Source organism: Cibotium barometz, chromosome 7, assembly GCF_041138505.1.
Source record: "Cibotium barometz isolate CiBa-2024 chromosome 7, ASM4113850v1, whole genome shotgun sequence".
Classification (NCBI taxonomy): Eukaryota; Viridiplantae; Streptophyta; class Polypodiopsida; order Cyatheales; family Cibotiaceae; genus Cibotium; species Cibotium barometz.
This window is the reverse complement of record NC_141052.1, coordinates 50,593,281-50,613,482: the sequence shown is the minus strand read 5'-3', so window position 1 is coordinate 50,613,482 and position 20,202 is coordinate 50,593,281. Positions and strand designations below refer to the sequence as shown.

General features: G+C 44.3%; 1 protein-coding gene across 1 annotated transcript in view; it reads right to left on the bottom strand.

The window, feature by feature from the left end:
* The window catches only part of LOC147637143 (CDPK-related kinase 5-like), a 47,532-nt gene that overhangs the window by 8,019 nt on the left and 19,311 nt on the right, over window positions 1–20,202 (bottom strand). The gene's annotated exons all lie outside the window — the stretch shown is intronic.

Here is a 20,202-nt window from a genome sequence, read left to right as displayed (position 1 = left end):
AGGACAGCTCCTATGGCTAAATTGCTGGCATCGGTGATTACCTCGAAAGGATCATCCCATGATGCTAATTTGAGAACCGAAGACTAAGAGGCCACATTTTTCATTGCATGAAATGCCTGGAGTGCGTTGCCCGTGATGGACACCTTTTGACGACGCGTCTTCACAACCTTGAGCAGATTGGTGAGAGGTATGGGTACTGTATGCTTTGTAGAGACCCACAAAAAAGCGGATCTCTTGCACATTCTTGGGAACATCCCATTCGAGAATTTCCTTTACCTTTTCAAGGTCGAGGCTAATCTTGTCTAGAGTGATAACATATCCTAGATAATGGATTTCTTCTACTCCAAATTCGCTCTTTTGTGCATTGATGTACAACGCATTGTCTCGCAAATGTTGCAAGACCTTTTCGACATCCTGCACATGATGCTCTGCAATGGTAGAAAAAATGAGCATATCATCTAAAAAGATGAACATGCACTTTCCATGAGCTCCACAAATATCCAAGACATCTTGTTAAACGTCGCAAGTGCATTGGTGAGAACGAATGGCATCACCACAAACTCATAATGGCTACGTTCAGTCCTGAAGGCTGTTTTTGGGATGTCAACCGTAAAGATTCGAACCTGATGATAGCCACTTTTGAGATCCATCTTCAAAAAGGACTTAGCATCATTGAGTCGCTCAAGGATATACTCAATCTTGGACATTCGGATTCTATTCTTTACTGTGAGCTTGTTAAGAGCCCAGTACTCCACGCATAATCGTGCGGACTTGTCTTTCTTCTGCACAAACACGATAGGTGCAGCAAAGGGCGAGAATGACGGCTGGATAAATCCAGCGCGACTTTAGCTTTAATGGAATTGTTGACTGAACAACTGACAACTGGCTATGGACATATATCAAAGCACACTCAGTGTCATGTGCAAGACATGCACTGGCTAATCCCAAGGCTAATCCTGAAGAGGCAACAGATAAAGAACTAGACTTGAACCTGATTTTGGAGCAATTGTTGATATATGAGCAAGGAATGACTGGTGGAGGACAATGCGATGCTTTCAGCAAGTGCATGAAAGCTCTGACGACCTGTAGATTGCAATATTTCAGGAATGCTTTGTCCAGGACCTAGCCGACTAGCAATTGGCTAGTCCGCTAGGGCTTCCCAAGGCCTATAAAAGGCATTAGTTGTTCATCGTTTAGACCATTTAGTCCAACATTGGACTAGATCACTAGACTAGGATTTAGATTAGGTCTTACACCTTTTCAAGAAGGCAACCTATGGCTGTAGGATTTGTACTACCGTTTTGTACATTAAAATATATTGAATACTCAGCTCGCTCTCTCTCTCTCTCTCTCTTTTTTATCTTTATATTTCGTTTTGCATCAACATGTTCCCAGATGGTGTTTAGGGCTAAAAGAAGACTCCCCGAGCTTCTACATATAACATTGGTATCAGAGCATCAAGCTCAACAAGGCTAAACACTGATTCAATCCCAGATGAAGGTGCATAGGTCCAAGGTACAGAAAAGTACACAAGTACGAGGCCCAAGGCAAGGAACACGAGACATGGAAGAATTCCTAGAAGGTTGGTTGGTGAAGTTCCACAAAATGGCAATCCTATGAGTCGGTGCCACTTGGGGCACACCAGGAAAGGCTTTCAAGCGATGGTTCCACGGGAGGAAGATCCTCCAAGGGGTGGAGTGAGAGTGCCAGACTCAATACTCAAGAAAGAAGACCAGAGAAAGTGTTCACGAACAGGGTGGGAATGGAAAGGGGACTGATGGAACCGATGCATAGAAATTTATCAGAGTGGATTTCGAGACCGAGCGGGGTTTTCAGTGAAAAGGTTGCCAAAGAGGGAAGGACGACAAGGGGACTCCAAGAATTAATAATGATATGATGACAGTCATCCAAGAACAGAGATTGAAATCTTGTCATCAAGTTTAGCAAAGAAGGATGTCTACACGGGCTAATCCTGAAGAGGCAACAGATAAAGAAACAAACTTAAACCTGATTTTGGAGCAGTTGTTGATATGAGCAAGGAATGACTGGTGGAGGACAATGTGATGCTGTCGGCCAACGCATGAAAGCTCTGAAAAACTGTCGGTTGTAGTATTTGAGGAATACTTTGTCCAAGACCTCGCCGACCAGCAGTTGGCCAGCCCACTAGGACTTCCCAAGGCCTATAAAAGGCATTAGTTGCTCATCATTTAGACCATTCTGTTGGAGATGGTGGCCTTCACCCCTCAAATATGCGCGGAAGGTGGTCAAAATGGCCTAATGTGATAAGGGAGAACTTGGAGGTGTTGTTGTTGTTGTTGTCGTCTTCTCCAACTGCCACGTGGAATGATTTATCCCATATGCCTAAGCTAAGGGTCCTTGACCATAGAATATAGGGACAATTAGCCCTTGGCCCCTTCCATCCCTCCACAAACCTTTGTGGTTCACATGGGATTGAAGCGGGGGGAGAGAGGGGGAGGGAGGGGGGAGGGGGGAGGGCCGCCGGGCGACAGTGGCCATCTATTTGTCCTACGCATGGGATCTTCTTTACGACATGGTATCAGAGTAGAAAAGACTGGGGACTGTGTATTCCGTTTCTTTCGACGGCACCTCCTTTTGATTGTTCCGACGCATGTGTTCCTCGGCGTTTGGTGGTTGGCTGGCCTTTGTTGTTTGGTCCAGTCTTGTGTTTGGCCGTGACCGGGTTTGGTCAGTCCCACGTGTTTGCCTTGGGGTTTATCCACAAGGGGGTGTTGAAGATGGTGGCCTTCACCCCTCAAATATGCGCGGAAGGTGGTCAAAATGGCCTAATGTGATAAGGGAGGGCTGCACACTACGTTGGAGGTGGTGGTGGTGGTGGTGGTCCAGTCTTGTGTTTGGCCGTGACCGGGTTTGGTCAGTCCCACGTGTTTGCCTTGGGGTTTATCCACAAGGGGGTGTTGAAGATGGTGGCCTTCACCCCTCAAATATGCGCGGAAGGTGGTCAAAATGGCCTAATGTGATAAGGGAGGGCTGCACACTACGTTGGAGGTGGTGGTGGTGGTGTTGTCCTCTCCAACTGCCACGTGGAATGATTTATCCCATATGCCTAAGCTAAGGGTCCTTGACCATAGAATATAGGAGCAATTAGCCCTTGGCCCCTTCCATCCCTCCACAAACCTTTGTGGTTCACATGGGATTGGAGTTGGGGGGGCGGGGGAGGGAGGGGGGCGGCCACAGTGGCCATCCATTTGTCCTGCGCATGGGATCTTCTTTACGACACATTCAATCCATGGGTGGAATTACTAGACTAGGATTTAGATTAGGTTTTACACCGTTTCAAGAAGGTAACATATGGCTGTAGGATTTGTACTACCTTTTTGTACATTAAAAATATATTGAATACTCAACTCTATATCTCTCTCTCTTTTCTATCTTTTGCTTGCGTTTTGCATCAACATGTTCCCAGATGGTGTTTAGGGCTGAAAGAAGACTCCCTGAGCTTCCGCATGTAACACTCGGCGCCTGTTCTGATGGCTCGTTGGGCCTGAATTTGTGAGATTAGGGGAATACCTGGAATACTCCTATCCCCACGAATTAGAACAAGCTCAAGAACACCATCAACAATCATGAAAGTGTCTTGCCTCCAATCAAGAATGAGTGCATTCTCCCTAAACCATTGAATGCCGAGAATCATATCACCCCAAAAGAGGTGAGACAATGAAGTCTCGCTGAAATATGCCTTTTGAACCATGAATGAGAATTGTTGAGCCTTATGAGAGATGTGTGTGCAAAGACTGGGTGTGAACCCATCTACGTCCAGATAATGGGGTACAAGAGTACAACTCATCTTTTTAGCCAACTAGGGAGAAATGGCATCCTCAAAGCTCCCCATATCAAAGAAAGCAATGAACTATTGTCCCTTTGGTGTGCCATAAGCTCGAATGAGGGCTTTCTTTTGCTCCGCAACCTCGCTCTCTTGCTTATCATTAAATACCATTGTGGGTACGGCGGCGATCAAGAGTTGGATTGCATTGATAGCTGACATTGGTGGCCGATGCGGGAGGTGTAGCTGTAGCTGTTGCAGTGGCGACTGTGGAGACAGAGGCTTTGGCTGCTTGCGCAACCTGCCACTTGGTACAATCTTTGTTACCATGCCCCACGGTGTGGCAGAAGAAACGTCTATTCTCCCCCTTATACCGCGATTGCTCTTCTGGTTGGAGATATCTACCAATGATGCCCTCCTTGGCCTTTTCTTCAAGTGTTTTCTTAGGCGCAAAGTTTTTATCCTTCTTACCTCATAAAGTGGTCTAGGATTCTTTCTTATTATCTTTGCTATTCTGAGCCCTCTTCCCCCCCCCCCCCCGGAGATAATGACTATTGGGTTGTGGATGATTGTTGTTGGGGTTGGGAGCTAGACTGGGGTTGCTTGGGCTTACCTCCGTTCAACATCATTTCCTGATTTTGAGCAAGAGTAAGAGCCTTCTCATAGGAAGGTCGCTCAAAATTACGTACAGTAAATCTAATGTTCGTATCGAGACCTCTAATGAATTGTTTCAATTTATACTCCTCAGAGATACCTAACTATTGTGCTAACATGATTACTTTATTAGAGTACATTAGCACGGGTGAACCATTTTGGGAGAATTTGTAAAACGCATCCTCAAGGTTGATCATGTACTATGAAGGGAGAAACCTTTTCTTTAGGTTGGACAAAAAGGTGTCGTGTACATATTGTGCAACCCCTGTGTATGGGTCTACATGTAGACTCGACCAATGTTGCCACCAAGTGACCACTTCACTTGAAAGGCAAGGTGCTGCCAGGTGGACTTGATCTTGTGGATCTGACAGCTTAGCCAAAGGAAAATATGCGACAAATTGATGAATGAATTGTAAAACTATAGCATGATCACACTTACCATCATACTTATTGATGTTCGGTTAAGCTCGTATGACGGTGGTGGTTGGGGTGGTGGAGGAACTTGCGCCTTGGTTCGCCAATGTTGGGAGAAGAGACAAAACATTCGTCTACATAGACGCTATCAATTGCTGATTTTGGAGTTACATAGCCTCACGATTAAGCCTTTATCGAGTAGCTTGGTCTGCCTGTTTTCGGTCTTCATCCCTACGTTTAGCTTCCTCGGCCCTTCGTTCATCCTCACAACGAGCTTCTTTGGCTAGCCGTTCTTTGTGTCGTTGCTACTCTATGAGAAGAGATAATTTTTCCAATTCTGAGAGCTCTTTGGACTTTCTACTTCTTCTTTAGCTTTTTCAACAACTGCTTTGGCTTTTTCAACCTCTTCTTTAGCTTTTTTTTCTTGTGCAATTTTCTGCCTTAGCAACCTATTTTGCTCCAAGAGCAATCTGATGAAATCTTCATTGCTTTGCAAAAGCGTTTTTGTAGGAGGTGTGGCTTCCTTGTAGAGCATTTCTTCAATATCTTCGTTGTAACTTGGTGACGATGTCTCTCCTGACATTGAGGAGGCCTAGGTGGTTTTTCCCGACCACAGTTTTACCATCCGCAGAATGCTCACTTTAGGGTAGCCAAGTTGGGTTTCAACCTGCAGCTCTGATACCAATGTAGCATGCAAGAGGTTGATCATCGTAACACACAGCAAAGCCTTCTTTACACCCGTGAGTTTGTGCAATTCCACTTAGAGAGAGAGAGAGAGAGAGAGTACAAGAGAGAAAAAGCAAATAAGAGTCGGCACAATATTGGGTCCCAATTTACCCACTAAAGGGAGCCCCCTACAAGCAAGAGTGTTTGCTTATATTAATCTTTGGAGAACTTACAATGAGTATGAAGGATGACCGAGATTGCCAGACGTAAGACGATGTAGACCAACCGCAGAGGCTGATCCAAATGTTGTCCAAGCTCCTTTGAATGACTCTTCAATGACCACTATGCAACCCTAAAACTAAGGGATGCACACATGCTAGCTGAATGCTGAAGATGCCCTTCATGAAGACTTGGGAATGCTTGGAACTGATCTTGACTTTGCTGAACATTGATTGGTTCATTGAAGCCTAACGGCCAGTCTCTTGTGGACAAATAATATATTTTAATGCTTTTTACTGCTGGTCGACTTGGTCTAATCTCCCTGCTATGCTGGCCAACCATTGCCTAAAGGCAGTTAGTGCTGGCCGACAGCAAACGATGAGGCTGTTATGCTGGCCGACAGCCAATGGGGCATGTGTAGGGCAGCCGACTAGCAGCCCAAGCCCTCATATGGTCAAGATGCTGCCCTTTATGTGCTGGCCATGCCATGGCCTAGCCCATAAACTTATCTATATGCAAGTAATGCAACTTACAGCTATGGCTGACTACTACATGCACTATCTGACAAATTCTCCAAGTGGGTTAAGAGGACTGACACATGCAGACTCTGCAGGTGTGGAGATTGACCTACGTAGCTCGTGCCTAACATGTATCGGACTGGAGCTCACAATAGGGCCACGACATACGACAAAATATTCCTAAAAGGTAAATCCTACTGATGAATGGTGCACTGATGGAAAGCCAGTGTGTCACATAGCACTCTAGTGCAAGGTGCATGTGACAAGTTACATTCCCCCTAGCTTCTAAACAGTTGTCCTCAACTGAAAAGCTTCCAAATAGTTGTTGACAAGATCGGGATATTCCTCAGCCTTAGCGGGTCAGTCAGTCGGTCAAGTCCCTTAACCCACTTGGAGAGAATCATTCATGCATGTAGAGACAGTAGAAGCCTTAGGGTTTGCATTAGAAAGCACTCTGTATCTTGCACAATATGCATGCATATGCCTGTGCATCATTTAGAACATCCCACAAGCCTTAGGAAATTTACTAGGATTTATCTTGTATTTTTTCCATATTTTATAGTATTTATTTAGCATTTATTGTCATTTATAAATATAAACTTTATTAAATAAATGACCAGCCAACTTGACCAACCTCTAGTTAGTATAAATAGGCTTGCATAGAGCTTAGTTTCTCATTCAGTCTTCAGTGTGCTAAGAGCTTTCCTCCTCGGCCCTAGGAGTTCCATTGCCTTCAGCCCTAGACTAATCCAATCCTATTGAAGCTTCTGCGTTTGTTTCTCCAGCCAGGAGACCTTGCGTTTTGCTTCCAATCAGCCTCTACAGTTCAATGCAGCCCTTCAAACCCTAGGCACCTGCGTCCAACATCTATTCAGGTCCAAATCAACAGGCAGATCTGCGTTTTCTTGCATAGTGACCAGCCGCCTGCAGATTCATGTTGGGTTTTATGCTGTGTATGCACCCATAGGAGTGCTAGTGATCATCAGTAGATTACTGGGGCACTTTTTACTTCAATTAGTGGAGGTTTTTTCCCCAGTTTAGCTTAGTTTCACTTATAACAGTTTATAAGTGTTTTGGTCCACCCGACACACTTTATGGCCGGACATGTGAACACATCTTTTAGGTCACTTCATTATGTGGCTATTGTACTTCACATTATCATACTGAATACAACAAGAGTCGTGTTCTCTCTCTCTCTGCTCTCTACGTTTCTGTTTGCGGTACCTCCAAACCCTAACCCTAACTGCTGAAAGCCTTCATTTGGTATCAGAGCCATCCGTACAGGCCATCGCCATCAGCTGAAGCCATCAGCTGTCCGTACTATCAGAGTGGTTCGCCTGCACAACTGCCCGTACCCTGCAGCTGTCCGTACAAGTTCGCCGACAGCTACACAGCACCGTACAAGCTATTGTACCTGTTCCGTACACTGTGCCTGCTCTGTACGTGCTGGTCCACGCCATTAGCTGCAGCTCCTACAACGCAGACAACAGTACTGTCCTGCGCAAACAATCATACAGTTGTCCGTACAGGCGACCTGCATCATTACGTACAGACGACCTGCTGTGTACCTGCTCGCCCTGCACAGTCCAATACTAGTCGACTGTACCTGCTGCGCATATCTGAAGTCAACCAATCGACTGCAGTTTCCGTACTGCATCTGCTACGTGTACCTGTTCCGTACAATCGTCGTACTCTCGACTGTACCTGCTCCGTACAGCAGACCAGAATCTGCTACGACTGCTTCAAACTGCTATTCGTCTACAGTCAACTTGTACCTGCAAAAATCACAGTTGTGATAAGCTTTACAAGTTTTGGAATTTGGGCATTCTTCTCTGTGAAAATTTTCTGGCAGATACAGGCAGATTTTCTTGCAAAGAAATCTCTACAGGTTTTTTGCAAGGTTTTGGGTGCAGTAATTTTGGGCATTTTTGCACTGTGTAAGCCATTTGTGCTGCTCTACTCAATCAGTGGTGCATTGTGTTGCACATTCAGAGGATTGAGAGTGCAGGCATATTTGGGTTAACTGTATTCAGTGGAGTACAGTTGCTTTCAATGTTCTTGCTATTGGGTTTTTTGATACAGGTACAACATTGTGCATTGGCATAATGGCAAATCAACAGCAGAGTGATGTATTCACGTATTTGTCTAAGGAAGACAAATTGGACGGCACGAACTACTCCTTGTGGAGTTTTATGCTGAGAAATGTGCTCGTGGCAAAAGATCTTTGGGATTTTGTTAGTGGTGATGAACCACGTCCAGGTCCATTGGCTCCAGAGACTCCTCCCCAAGGGGGTGCTCGTGGACGAGGACAACAGGTACAGGCACCAGGTCAGCCATTGCCTGTTCAAAGAACAAATGCTCAGAAGACATGGGATGCCAGAGATGCACAAGCCTTGTCACTCGTTGCATTGTCAGTACAGAATTTATTATACCTCATATTCGTTCAGCTGGCTCTTCACGGAATGCATGGGTGACTTTGGAGCAGATGTATGCTGCTCGTAATGAGGCTCGATCTCGTTTTTGAAAAGAGAGCTGGAAAATCAAAAAATGCATGAAGGAGATGATATGTCTAGCCACTTAAACAAGCTGCAGGATTTGAGAGAGCAACTCATCAATGTGGATGAGATTATTCCTGAGACACAGCTTCCACCATCTTGAACTCTTTGCCAAGATCTTACTTGGCTTTTCATACCTCTTTGAACCTCAGCATGAGGAATGCTGTTGAACCCCTTAAGTATCAGGAACTTGTTGCTCTCTTGCTACAAGAAGAGCAAATCAGGAAGAATATGAATATGAACACAAGTGCTGAACAAGCATTTACTACAGGTCAAAAGGGGAAAGGCAAATCTCAGCCAAAGAGTTCAAATCAGAATTCAGGTGATGGTGATTCATCTCAGGATACCAAGAAAGGTGATGGACAGCCCAAGAAGAAGGGCAAATGCCATTACTATAAGAAGCCAAGTCACTACATCACAGAGTGTACAAAGAGGATTGCCAAAGAGAAGGCAAAGAAATCTGGGATGTCTGTAAATGATGCCTCTAAAGCTCCTCCAGAGACTGCTTCCTGAGACACAGCTTGTGTCCACCATCTTGAACTCTTTCCCAAGATCTTACTTGGCTTTTCATACCTCTTTGAACCTCAGCATGAGGAATGCTGTTGAACCACCTTAAGTATCAGGAACTTGTTGCTCTCTTGCTACAAGAAGAGCGGTGATAAATCTCAGGATACCAAGAAAGGTGATGGACAGCCCAAGAAGAAGGGCAAATGCCATTACTGTAAGAAGCCAAGTCACTACATCACAGAGTGTACAAAGAGGATTGCCAAAGAGAAGGCAAAGGAATCTGGGATGTCTGTAAATGATGCCTCTAAAGCTCCTCCAGAGACTGCTTCTTTTGTTGAGGACAGGGATTACTGTTTCTATACATGCAACTATGATGCCTCTTGGTCTTCACAGGCACTCAGTATGACAGAGCATGCATGTACTTGGTATTTTGATAGTGGTGCTTCAAAGTATATCACATCTCGCAGGGATTTGTTTTGTCATGTAGGCCATGTCCCTGTTGGCAAAACTGTTCAGTGTGCCAATAATGCTTCATATCCAATTCGTGGCATTGGGGAGATTCAGCTCACAGCCATTGATGGCTCTATTCTTCGCCTTACAGATGCCTTATATGTGCCAGGGATAAAGAAGAATTTGTTGTCCATTTCTTCTTTAGCACACTGTGGTATGCAAGTCCACTTTGATGATGACAAATGCATGGTCAGAGACAAAGCTAATGCTTTGACCTTGATGCTAACTGGTACATTATGTCATGGACTTTATCAGTTGGATGCATTTCAGACACTGGATCAGTCTGCTTATAATGCATTCACTCTTACTCCAGCTATGGTTGATGCGGAGTTATGGCATGCTCGCATGGGGCATGTAAATTTTGGTAGTCTTATGCTTATGCAGCGACATAACATGTTGACAGATCTACCTCTTATGGAGAAGCCTCCAGATCACATATGTGAAGGATGTATTTTGGGAAAAATGCATCGGTTTTCCTTCCCACGTGATCAGGCTCTACGAGCAGCTGCAAAGTTGCAGCTTATACACAGTGATCTTTGTGGTCCCATGCAGATGAAGTCATTAAGAGTTTGCTTCTATTTTGCTACATTTATTGATGACTTCTCTCGTATATGCTGGGTCTATCCGTTGACACAGAAATCACAGGTATATGATGCATTTTTGGCCTTTGTAGCACTTGCTGAAACGGAGTCAGGATGCAAGGTTAAGACTCTCCGTTCTGACCGAGGGGGGGAATATATGTCACACATGTTGAATTCCTTTCTTGAGAGTAGAGGTATCAAACATCAGTATACTACTCCCTATACTCCACAGCAGAATGGGGTTGCAGAAAGGAAGAATCGATCACTCATGGAGATGGCCAGATATATGCTAAAAACAAAGAAGCTACCACATATCTTTTGGGTGGAAGCTGTCATGTGTGCTTGTCATATTTTGAATCGATGTCCGACAAAGGCATTGGTTTCCATTACTCCTTTTGAGGCTTGGCATGGCCGCAAGCCTTCGGTATCACATTTTCGTACTTTTGGGTCTCTTGCATATGCACACATACCCAAAGAGTTGAGGAGGAAGTTGGATGATAAAGCCACAAAATGCATTTTTGTTGGGTATAGCCGTGAGAGCAAGGGCTACCGGTTATATGACCCACTAACCAGGAAGATATTCACTAGTCGGGATGTGATTTTTGATGAAAAATCAGAAATCTCCATGGCTGGTTATGATGCAAATCAGGCTGAAAATGATGTGTTTGAAGGTCTACTACCTATGGAGTTTCATTCCACAGTTGGTGATCCAACTCATGAGGGTACAAGACAGCCAGCAAATCATGAAGGTGGTGCAGAAATTCAGCAGCAAATTGAGCCAGAAGCTGAACCAAATATGGGGCAGCAGGCACCACAGGTCAGACACATACCTAGATGGTATTTGAGGACATTACAGGACAGCCATCTAGAGGGTCCTCTTGCTGGTCGTACTCGTAGGGAGACACGGACCAATGAGCATGCACACATCATGGATTTAAATATGGTTATGGCAGCCAGTTTACAGGATGATGATGAGCCTGATTCATTTGTGGATGCACGAGACAATGTGCATTGGAATAAAGCTATGCAAGATGAGCTTGATTCTATTAAAAGGAATCAAACATGGGATTTGGTTGATCAGCCCAAAAGCAAGAAAGCCATTGGTACTAAGTGGGTCTATAAGTTGAAAAGACATGCAGATGGATCCATTGACAGGTACAAAGCCCGTCTAGTTGCAAAGGGCTATGCACAGAAGAAGGGCATTGATTATGAGGAGACATTTGCTCCTACATTCCGTATGTCGACACTTAGGTGTGTCATTGCATTGGCTGCACATCGTGGTTGGGTTGTTCACCAGTTGGACATTAAGACTGCTTTCCTACATGGGGACCTCGAGGAGGAAGTTTATGTACATCAGCCCATAGGTTTTGCACAACATGGTCATGAAGGGAAAGTATGCAGGCTGAAAAAGGCCTTGTATGGTTTGAAACAAGCTCCACGAGCTTGGTATGCAAAGATAGATGCTTTCCTACTCACTCAAGGATTTGTGAACAGTCCATCAGAAGCCACTTTGTATGTAAAGAAAGAAGAGAAAGATCTGTTGGTCATCAGTCTTTATGTAGATGATCTCTTGCTCATGGGATCAAATGATGACAAAATTGCAGCTTTTAAAGAGATACTGCAAAAGACATTTGACATGTCTGATTTGGGGCTCGTACACTACTATTTGGGCATACAGTTTGTGCAAGATAACAGAGGCATTGGATTGTTGCAATCTCGGTATGTTGCTAAACTTCTGGAGAAGTTTAAATTTCAAGATTGCAAGCCTATTAGCACTCCTATGGAGCCTGGGATGCAACTGTCACTACAAGATGACAGTATTTCTTTTGATGCCACTACATATGCTCAGGCTGTTGGATGCCTTATTTATTTGTGTACTACACGGCCAGATATTCAGTATGCCGTATCTCAGTTGAGCAAATTCATGCACAGCCCGCGATTGTCACATTGGCAAGCTGTGAAGCGTGTATTCCGGTATTTGTAGGGTACCTTGTCTCTTGGATTGCTTTATCCTGAGGGGGGTGACATGCAGTTATATGCTTACAATGATTCAGATTGGGCTGGTGATTTTGATACGAGACATTCCACTAGTGGAAATTGTTTCTTTCTTGGCTCTTCATGTATTTCTTGGCTAAGCAAGAAACAGACCACAGTGGCCACTTCGTCTTGTGAGGCAGAGTACAGAGCAGCCTACACTACTACTGTTGAGTCTGTCTGGCTGCGTCGTCTCATGACTGATATGGATATTTCAGTGGAGGAGCCTACACCTATCTATACTGATAGTCAGAGTGCCATTGTTGTGGCCAGGAATCCTGTGTTTCATGCTCGCACGAAACACATTGACATTCACTATCATTTTGTTCGGGAGAGACTCCAGGCAGGTGATATCAGTCTGATCTACTGTCCTACAGATCAGAATGTGGCAGACATCTTCACCAAGGCATTACCACGTCCGAAATTCGAAGCATTCCGCACTGCTTGGAATTTGTTTCCTTTTGGTGGATGATGTACAGTGATCACATATCACTCCAGGGAGGTTTGTCGGGTTTTATACTGTGTATGCACCCAGAGGAGTGCTAGTGATCATCAGTAGATTACTGGGGCACTTTTTACTTCAGTTAGTGGAGGTTTTTTCCCCCAGTTTAGCTTAGTTTCACTTATAACAGTTTGTAAGTGTTTTGGTCCACCCAGCACACTTTATGGCCGGACATGTGAACACATCTTTTAGGTCACTTCATTATGTGGCTATTGTACTTCACATTATCATACTGAATACAACAAGAGTCGTGTTCTCTCTCTCTGCTCTCTACGTTTCTGTTTGCAATACCTCCAAACCCTAACCCTAACTGCTGAAAGCCTTCAATTCAATCCTACACAGGATCCAAAACAGCACATCAGTCTGCGTTTTTCTGTCCAGCATCAGCCCAGCCATGCGTTGACAGTTCTACAGTAGTTCTTCCATGCGTTTCAATCCTATAGCAGTTTACATCATTAACCAGCCTTCCGTGCATCATCCAGCCATACACCAGCCCTCTGGTGAAGGTAACACAGCATTCATAAGCATTTACAGCATTCTAACATAGTCCACCATCTTCTTTTATCAGCCTCAGGTGTGCAACCCTTCCTCATGCCCTTGGGAAGACTGCATAGGCTCGAGATCAGTTCATCGAGGTGTTTCTACAACCGTGTACATTTCAGCCAGGCTTCCGATCCTCCGAGATCTTGCATTTGGCTTATCTACAATCCACAGTCATTCTCTCTAAAGAAATAAAGCAAATACTATCTCGTTATCGGGATAGGGGGCCCTTCAGTGGGTAAATCGGGACCCAATCTGGTGTACAGTTCTCATATATCTCTCTCTCATCTCTTTAAAGTTTGAAGTATTAAAATGGATTGCTAAACTCACGAAACTCGGGATACAGAAGACGGTGTGAGCATTTGTGTGACAGACATTTCAGCCAGGCTTCCGATCCTCCGAGATCTTGCATTTGGCTTATCTACAATCCACAGTCATTCTCTCTAAAGAAATAAAGCAAATACTATCTCGTTATCGGGATAGGGGGCCCTTCAGTGGGTAAATCGGGACCCAATCTGGTGTACAGTTCTCATATATCTCTCTCTCATCTCTTTAAAGTTTGAAGTATTAAAATGGATTGCTAAACTCACGAAACTCGGGATACAGAAGATGGTGTGAGCATTTGTGTGACAGGATCTTCCAATACAAAGACTTCCGTTGCATATCACACATAGGTGAATAGTTCTTCAACTTAACCAAATACTTACGTATAACCTTGCCTCCCTTAAGCATCCGCTCTTGATGAAAGGCAGTCTGTTCTGGTTGAAGCACCTCCTCTAAATCATGCACTTCTAGTTGACCTTCTATAACTGGTTGAGAAGGTGGTGTTCCAATATATGGTTTCAACACGCTGATGTGGAAAGCATTATGTATCTTCAAACGATTGGGCAAAGCCAACCTAAAAGCCACGTCATTAATCTTTTTAATAGCCCGGAATGGACCATAATACTAGTTGGCAAGTTTGAGAGCCTTGCCTTCTTGCTCTAGCCTCTTGCGGAGATGTGCCTTTTGAAACTTGAGAAGGACCCAGTCCTCTTTGATGTCCATATGAGGCCGATGCTAATCGACAACCTTCTCATGCAACGTTGTAGGACTGCTTAAACTTGTGTATAGGCAATATCGAGGTCTCTAACATACTCATCAACAAAAATCTCATCCTTAGTGCGAAGGATGGGTGGAAGTAATACCTTATCATACCTCAAATGAAGCTTTGCCAGTTGAGCAATGTGTCATCATTTTGGGCATCTCCAAAATTCATGTGTGGATGGGCGCAGAGGTGAGGACAGCGCAGCCTGCTGGAATTCAGCCGCCTGTGGGAGCAGCTGCAGCACTTCAGAGTCGCCTGGAAGGGTTAGGCGCAGCAGTACATCAGCCGCCTGGTAGGGGAGGGAGAAGCAATTGCTTGTATGGGTGGTGAAGCAACCGCCTGGTGATGCAGACGATAGAACAGCCAGCGAAGGTGATCGCCGGGTGATGAACAAACGCCAGATAGAAGCGATGGGTGTCCACGCTTGAAGGAGGGAGTCTTTTTAATAAAATTAAAGTGAAGTTTACTTTGGTGATTCCCACGTTTGCATGTGGGTGGGGAGTATGGGTAGGTGACCATGCCCACCCCCACACTCACTTAAGTGGGGCTCCCCACCTTGGCCCCTAAGTGGGTGCCCAAAGTGGTGCCCACATTTAAGTGAATGTGAACATTAAACCTTATAAAATAAAAGGTTAGAATATGAAACATTAAAACAACATGTGCAATATACTTACCACCTGTTCACATGCACTAAAATTCGTCAGAATACAGAGCAAACTTCACAACTCACTGGCAAGCGTCCCCGCTCAGTAAGTAACACGTCAAGCAGGCAAACACACAAATACATGTCATGCGAAAACAGTTTCAAACATGCAAAATATGTGTGCATGTGCAAATAGTAACATGGACATATCTCCCGTTCATGGAACAAGTACAAAATATCTGTCGACACAAAACTGACACGACATAAAAAACATAAAAACCTGGTCTTCCTATGGAGTGACAGTCCCATAGGTAAGACACAGTTCCAGGCACGAGTCTCCCTATGGTGTGACAGTCCCATAGGCAAAACACGGCACGAATACTGGCTCTTCCATGGCATGACAATCCCATGGGTCGAACACAGTCCAGGTCATACACGAGTGGCACTGGTCTGGCTCCCGTCCATACGACACCATCCTGCTAACACACGGGTGGCACCAGTCTGGCTCCCGTCCATGTCAGCAAAATACTGGCCTCTTCACATGAGACACCGGCCTGGCCTCAAGTGAAGGAGACGCAAAAACTGGAGATGGACCAAATGGTCAGCCAATTGGTGACATCACCCCGGGCTACTAAAGAGTTGACCTCAACTGAAAAGCCTCAAGATATGCCTGCAACAATTGTGGATAATCTGCAAAATAATCCTCATTTACCCACTTGGCATCAATAGGCAAATAATTCTTAAACTTCACAAGGTATCTCCTGGAAAGCTTTCCTACAGGTAGCTTTCTCTCCTTGTGAAAAACAATCTGTTCTGACTGGAGAATCTCCTCAAGCTCTTCAATCTCTGGCGGATCTTCTGTGAGACAGGCTCATCAGGATCTGGCCCTACATATTTCCGAAATAGACTCACATGAAAAGCATTGTGAATCTTCCAATAACTAGGTAAAGCAAGCCTGTATGACACTTCATTGATCTTCTGAATCACCTTTAAGGGTCCATAATAGCGAGGAGACAGCTTAGGATATGATCCTTCTCGACCTGGCGTCTTCCGAAGCCTAGCCTTCTTAAATTTCAGCAATACCCAATCACCTTCTTTGACTTCCATGTCCCTTCTATGCTTGTCAGCCGCCATTTTATGCTTATCCTGAGATCTTGCAATGGCTGTCCGCACCTGACCAAAGGCAACATCCAAGTCACGAACATATTCATCAGCTGCAAAAATCTCATCCTTAGTACGAAGGATGGGTGGCAATACCACTCTGCCATAGATAATCTCAAACGGAGCCTTTTCTGTGGAAGCATGGATCGTATTGTTGTAGGCAAACTCAACAAGTGGAAGATACTTCTCCCATGCAATCTTTTGATCTGCCACATAACATTTCAATAAATCCAACACAGCTGAATTTGCAGCTTCACTTTGGCCATCCGTTTGGGGATGATAAGCTGATGAAAACTCAAGTTTAGTACCCATATTATCAAACAAAGCCCTCCAAAAGAGGCTGGTAGTCCTGGGATCTCTATCCCCAACAATGGATTTAGGCATACCATGATGCTTGAAAATATTAGCAAGAAAAAGCTTTACCATATGATCAGCTTTAATGGTTTTCTTGACGGGCAAGAAGTGAGCTTGCTTGCTAAACCTGTCCACAATAGTCCAAATAGCATCATTCCCATGCTGGGATCTAGGCAAATCCATAATAAAATCCATCGTGATACTTTCCCAAGGTTGCGAGAGAATAGGCAATGGCTGAAGCAAACCTGGAGGCTTTTGCCTATCAAATTTCACCTTTTGGCAAGTAATACATGCACGCACATAAGCCTCAATGTCTTTACGCATGCTCGGCCAAAAGAAATACCTCTCAATCATGCGAGTAGTAAGCATAATACCTCTATGACCAGCATATGGTGGAGCGTGACATTCGTCCATAACCTTTGGACGCAAATCTTTCACCACACATAGGCAATTATCCTTCATGAGATAACCCTCGTTGATAACATAAGAGGCATGTGAATGACCAGCCATCAAATCAGTCCATATATGGCAAAAATCAACATCCAAATGATACAAATCTCTCATAGCAGATAGATCTCCATGAGAGGCCACTAAGATTGCAGCAACATAAGGCCTCCTAGATAGTGCATCGGCCACCACATTTTTCTTTCCTGGAGTATGCACAATCTGAAAATGAAACATGGAAAGAAAGTTTACCATTCTCATCTGCTTCTCTGAAAGCTTGGTTTGAGATAGAAAGTATCTCAAGCTTTGATGATCTGTCTTGACTACAAATTCAGCCCCAAGAAGGTAGTGTTTCCAAATCTTCAAGGCGTGAATTACAGCCAAGAGCTCTTTCTCATAGATATCCATATGAAGCTCAGCATCGTGCAAACGTCGGCTCTCGTATGCAACTGCATGCCCTTCTTGATTTAGGACAGCTCCTATGCAATCACCACAAGCATCACATTCAACCACGAATGACTTGTGCAAGTCAGGAACAATCAATACTGGACCACATATGATCACATGCTTGAGCTGCAAGAAAGCATCCTGTTCCTTTGAAGTCCATTTGAAAGCAGTTTTCTTCTTCGTGAGATCATGTAGAGGAGTGGCAATCATAGCAAAATGCCTTATGAAACGCCTATAGTACGAACATAATCCCAGAAAACTACGTACTTGATGTACGTTTTACAATTCAGGCCAATTCCGAATGGTCTCTATCTTTGCAGGATCCATTGTAACTCCATCTTTGGATACAATATGACCTAGATAATGAATCTCTGAAAGGAAAAACTCACTTTTCTTGGCATTGACGAAAAGTTTATGCTTCCGCAACTCTTCGAACACTGTGACCAAATGAGTTCTATGTTCTTGCTCATTCTTGGAGAAAACCAGGATATCATCAAAGAAGACTCCTGTAAATTTGCGATGGGGTCGGAATATCCTATCCATCATACGATTAAAAGTAGCAGGAGCATTGGTGAGACCAAAAGGCATTACCAAGAATTCATATAATCCGAAGGCTGTTCTGAATGCAGTCTTATGGACATCTTGTGGCACCACGCGTATCTGGTGATAACCACTCTTCAAATCAAGTCTGCTAAAGCAAGCCGAGCCATCAAGCTTATCCAAGATATCATCAATTCGCGGGATTGGGAATCTGTTCTTGATGGTAAGCTTGTTCAAAGCTCTATAGTCCACACACATACGGAATGATCCGTCCTTCTTTTGAACAAGAAGCACAGGAGAGCAGTAAGGTGAGGAACTGGGCTGAACCAAACCTTTTTCTAAAAGCTCGTTTACCTGCTTCATGATTTCTTCTTGTTGTGCAGCACTCACTCGGTATGCAGGTTTGTTAGGAGGAGAACTACCTGGCACAAGATCTATGCGGTGATCTTCGGGCCTTTGGGGAGGTAATTCACCTGGCAACGAGTCAGCAAAACAGTCGTTGAATGCATTAAGAAAATTCAGCCTATCATTAGACATAGCATCCATATTTTGATGATTTGGCACAAGACTATCACGAACAAAAACCAAGTACGCTGAAAGACTCTTTTTCATTGCTTTATTAATTTGGATGTGTGATACAACTGGGATGGAATCCTCCTCTTTGCCAGCATCAATAAAATGCATGCGGCCTTTATGCATAAAAGAAATCATATTGGATTTGTAGTCTTTGTGGGACTCAAGCCTATGGTGCCACAGCTTGCCCAACAATACATCACATCCATTCAGTGAAGCAACTAGGAAATGCTCATTATCAAGGTAGCCCTGGATATGGATACGCAACTTCCCTATCAAAGGGGTAACCTGCACCTCTTTACCAATAAATGCAGCTTCGGCTTCAATCTGAGGTCCCATGTTTTCAACCTCAATACCCAATGCAGCTGCCATTTGCATAGAGATGAAATTGTCAGTTGCACAGTCATCAAACATGAAGAGTGCGGGCTGATCCTTGATTTGCCCCCAAGCCTTGCAAACCATTCGCTCTTTTGCATCATGACCTGTATTTCCTTGCACATCACGAACTGCATGTACATTAGCTTTGGTATGCTTGTCCTCGTGCTTTGATTTGCGATCTGGGCATTGTCGGAACATGTGGTCTTTGCTACCACAAGAAAAGCATTTCCCATCCTTGGCATATTGCTCTCTTTGCTCCGGGGTTAATCCGAATTTGTTCTTTCTTGGGCCCTGATCTTTAGATGTGTTATTTTCAGCTTTACCACCTTTGTAGGACTCCCGGAAGTTCTTTTTAGGTGGTTGTCCACCCTTTTGCTGATTTGGGACAGCCTTGTCCTTCCCCTTTGAACCTCCTTGATCCTGCTTGATCTTGAGCACCAATTGCTCCGTAGCAAGAGCAAAAGCTGTAAGTTGTTGCAACGTATGTTACGGGTGCAATTCAATACCCGATCTATATGCTGGTTGCAGTCCAGAACGAAACTTCCTCTTTCTTTCATCTTCAGTGATTTGCATAAAGGGAGTCACTTCCAGCAACACTTTCCAAAATTTGTTAACATACTGTTGCACACTTTCATTGTCTCTTTGTTCCAGCCTGTTCCACTTTTGAGTGAGAGTTTGCTCTGCATTGGGTAGCAAGAACTGAGCATAAAATCTATCCTTGAATTCCTTCCAAGTGGAGATGGGATCCTTGGTGATCTTTTCGGTGATCCACCAATGAGCAGCAGTCCCTTTCAAAAACATGCTAGCATGGCGCACCTTTGACTTTTCTGTGAGATCCTCATCGCTAAAAGCAATGTCGAACTGTGCCACAAATGCTAACACCTTAGAAGCATCATGTTCACCATGAAAAGCATCAAATTTAACAGATTTGTCACCTGCTTTGAATTCCTTGAGCTTCCTGGCATGAGGCTCTTCTCTTTTTCTTTTCCCCTTATCCAACGGGTTTCAGCTCTCCGTCATCCCCCTCTTTGATATCACCTTTGCGAAGGAGATAGGCAAGTGCCAACTCCCTT